This window comes from Micropterus dolomieu, linkage group LG16, assembly GCF_021292245.1.
Source record: "Micropterus dolomieu isolate WLL.071019.BEF.003 ecotype Adirondacks linkage group LG16, ASM2129224v1, whole genome shotgun sequence".
NCBI lineage: Eukaryota > Metazoa > Chordata > Actinopteri > Centrarchiformes > Centrarchidae > Micropterus > Micropterus dolomieu.
The window spans coordinates 7,744,155-7,748,137 of record NC_060165.1 but is presented as its reverse complement, the minus strand read 5'-3'; the positions used below and the strand labels follow the sequence as shown (position 1 = coordinate 7,748,137).

Here is a 3,983-nt window from a genome sequence, read left to right as displayed (position 1 = left end):
GGGGGGGGGGGGGGGGGGGGGGGGGGGGGGGGGGGTTGGGGGGCTCGGTGTGGTGAGTGAGGGAACGAGGGGAAGAAGAAAGAGCAAAAGCGACAGAGTATATTATTTCATTAAGTGCTTTGGAGCTCGGAAGGGACTGAGGAGCAAAACCTTGCAGCTCTGTGTGTGACAAGGGCACGACCTCCCGCAACCTGGGAACCCTATCCACACATCGCGCTGCTTTCATCTGATACTGGGGGTGTGAGAGAGCTCTCAGTCACTGGCGCTGGCTGGCTCACTAAGGGCGCTAAGCTTTTTAGTCAGGGACTGCTGAACGGAGGAAAAGGTGGCGAGAAGGAGGGAGGGAAGGTAAAGTGACTGGGGGGGTAGGTAGGAGACGAGAGGGGGGTTTTGCCCGAGCCCTGGTAAGACAGAATTGGGCATTGTCGCCAAGCAGAGCAGAGCAGAGCTAGCCCATTCTGTTGATCTGTGCAAGATCCAGGAGAAAACAAAACTGCATTGTTCCCCGCAGATGGAAGCCAGTGTCTCCTGGGTAACAGCATTAATCTCCCCTTTTCTCCTGCTTCCTCTCTTGTCGGGGCCATAATCGGTGGGCTCCTTTCAGCAGCCGAGCCAGCCTCAAAGCCCAGGCTCCTAACTAGCCTCCTAATTAGCTGCAATTACAATGAAGACAACATGATGAGATAATAGAAATTTGCAAAATAATGACATACCACGGGAAAATATTCCTCCTCCCCAAGCACCATTTTTCCCTCCGGGAGAGGCACAATGGAGAGCCGGGGCCCTTTTCTGAGAACGGGGAGCTCAGAAAAAATGGTGGCGCATTATGTAGCATTGAACCCTATTGTCTGCCTTCTGGTTGCTTCAATCAACAGGCCATTGTCTGGCTGCTTAAATCAAAATGACTCAAATACGGGCTCTGTAATGATGCCCTCTCAGCACAGCATACTGAACAGAGAGACAGATTGAGGGAGAAAGAGGAGAAAACAAGAGGAAAGAGGATGGGAGAGGGGAGGGGAGAACAAGAGGAAAGAGGAGAGGAGAGGAGAAAACAAGAGGAAAGAGGGGATAAGCTAATCATGTCAAATGTAACAAAAGGTAAAATAATTACGAGAAAGTTAGGGAAGGGTACCATCACAAAACTATCCTCACAGAAGCCACCGAAACCAGAAGGAAATAACACGGAGTGTTGTTACACAGCTGCTTTCATATGGTTAGATCACATTAAATAGCTATCAGAGTACAAGAAAACAGACTTCATGAAATCAAACAAGACTGAGAGCAAGGCAGTCACAAAAGAGAGGAAGAAAGAAAGAAGGTGAGGATGGAGGGAGGAGACGGAGGTAGACAGCAGGTGGTAGTCATGCACAGAGCAACATTTTTAGCAACTCTGATTGCCAACAAGGGACTAAGAGCTACCTGCGCTAGGCAGGTCCTGTGCGCACGGAAAGGGGTGGTCTGTTCACTAAAACACTAAAACATTAGTGAACTTGGGATTTACAGGCTTTTAACCAGTAAGAAACAATCAAACAAGAGTACCTTTATGCTTCTCGCTATGTCATAATGCCTGTATCTGTCTGATTGTGTGTGTTTGTCGCTCTAATGAATCACAAGCATACGTTTGGGATTTCTCTTCTACCCATTAATAATAAAAAGCTTGGAGAAACTTACACATACTCTCTCTCTCTCACACACACACATATATGAATATGTTAAGTCATGCATGAAATCAGCTGATTGGTCCACCTGGTAGCTCATCAGCTGGTCATATCAGATGAGTCTTTCAACTGTCAGTCACAATCAAAGAACGCCAATGAGGTAGGCTTTATAGTCTTAAGGTTCAGTGTTTCACTCTGCACGTGTTTTGGTTCTCCTACTTCTAGTTGCTCACCGGCTCTGAATCAATCAATCAATCATCCGTGTATCTATCTATCGATCCGTCCGTCCATCCATCCATCCATTCATCCCACAGATTGGCAGACTGATCACGCTGTTGTAGCTTGTGTTGTGTTTATCCTTGTCCGGGTTGTGGTGGCAGCATAGACTGTATGACACATGGACGTAGTTTCTGTGGGCAAACATTCATAGTTTTCACGTGACGTCACATTCCAAGGAAAACGCTCCCTTGGAGGGCAAAAAAAGAGGTTGTTCTCTGCTGCCCGCCAACCAGGAAGCAAGTGATACACTCTTACTTACTTTTGCGTTGCGAAAATGCTGGATGGTTGTTGAGCTTTCGGATGCACTAATCAACGAGGAGACAAGCCTGAACTGTGTTAGGTGAGGGATTCCCTACAAGGTATGGGTAAACATTACCACAGTGGAGTGCTGGCAGGGACCTGGCGGTTTTTAACAGCGGAAATACGGCAGCGGGTGCTGTATATGGATCGCAAGTGCCAAACACTTGCAGTATGTGTCCATATCTATCTTTTTGTTGAGTTGAGAGATGATCCAAATAAAATTTTGCGATTTTTGCGGCGTCTCTACGAAGTAGTCTGCTGTGAGCGTCTATCTTGTTGTTATTTTGCCCTCCAGGTCACCGCGCATGTCACGTGACTGAAAACTATGAATAGGTTTCTGAAGAGCTCAATACATGTGGCTCCAGCCATCCCCATCTTGGCAGTGCTCGACTCTGGCTAATCCAAAAATGGGATTTCTTTAGGTTGTATACTTTCAAAATCTAGCTTTCTCTAGCTAGTTTCCCCCAGCTTTGCCTACCCCATCTTTAAGCCATAATATAGTTGAAAAGGGTAAGTTATATAAAAATGCATCCCTGTACAGTTGTTATGTACAGGGAAATTAGCTGTAGAGAACCAAATAGGTTTTTGTACCAGAACGTAAACATTTATTTCTGATGTATTTTTGGGCATTTTAAAATGGGGGTCTAAGAGGATTTACCACTATTGGAGTCAGCCTCAGGTGTCCATTCTACTAACTGCAGTTTTTGGCAGCATTAGCTCTTTGAAAGGAGGCACCCTGATCAGATGCCCAAATATGCACCTCAACTGACTCCTTTCGATGTGAAAGAGGAACATTTTCACTGAAGTTTATGCTCTGCATAGATAACATATCCACCAACATTGTAGTTCCAAGTTGCTTGGGCCGTAGTCTATTTTTTTGTTGAGTTACATTATAGTTGCAAGGTAATGTTTTTGAAAGTGCGAACTGATTTGAAAGGTCTGCCCAGGTGGTGTGGAAAGGGACATTTTCATAGCATATGACGAGCTGGAGTTTTCATTAAGGTATCACATCTGATCTGTAATGTACCGTATTTATGTTCCTACAAATTTAGTCTGATATGTAAGGATGGTATGGCTCAAACATTTTAATTGAAACCTGATGCTAATTAGTGTAGCATTCCAACATGTGTTTTGCAACTATAATTCAGTGGTGAAAGGATTTAACAGCGCTCTTTTTATTTTATGTGTGCATTATCAGTTGAATCCAAGCTATGAGACACCTACTCATTCTCAGCCAAAATGAAACTATTTGAAGTTAGTGATGCAGTTAAAAACTACAATCCCATTGAAAGATATACAGTGGGGGAAAAAAGTATTTGACCCCTTGCTGATTTTGCAGGTTTGCCCACTTACAAAGAATGCAACGATCTATAATTTTAATCATATGTACATTCTAACAGTGAAAGACAGAATCCCAAAGAAAATTCCAGAAAATCACATCATATGAATTTATAAAAATTGATAACCATCTGATGAGGAAAAACAAGTATATGACCCCCTACCAAACAGCAAGTATTCTGGCTCCTACAAGCCAGTTAGTCTTTCTTTAAGACACAGCCCCAATCCCAACCAATTATCTACATCAAATACACCTGCCTCACCTCGTTACCTGTATAAAAGACACCTGTCAACACCCAAACAACCAGCATCCAACATCACCACCATGGGCAAGACCAAAGAGCTTTCTACGGACATCAGGGACAAGATTGTTGATCTGCACAAGGCTGGGATGGGCTACAAGAGAAT

The 3,983-nt window shown here is 44.3% G+C and overlaps 1 protein-coding gene across 1 annotated transcript in view; it reads right to left on the bottom strand.

The window, feature by feature from the left end:
• Positions 1 to 3,983, bottom strand: part of sox5 (SRY-box transcription factor 5) — a 183,406-nt gene that overhangs the window by 121,568 nt on the left and 57,855 nt on the right. The gene's annotated exons all lie outside the window — the stretch shown is intronic.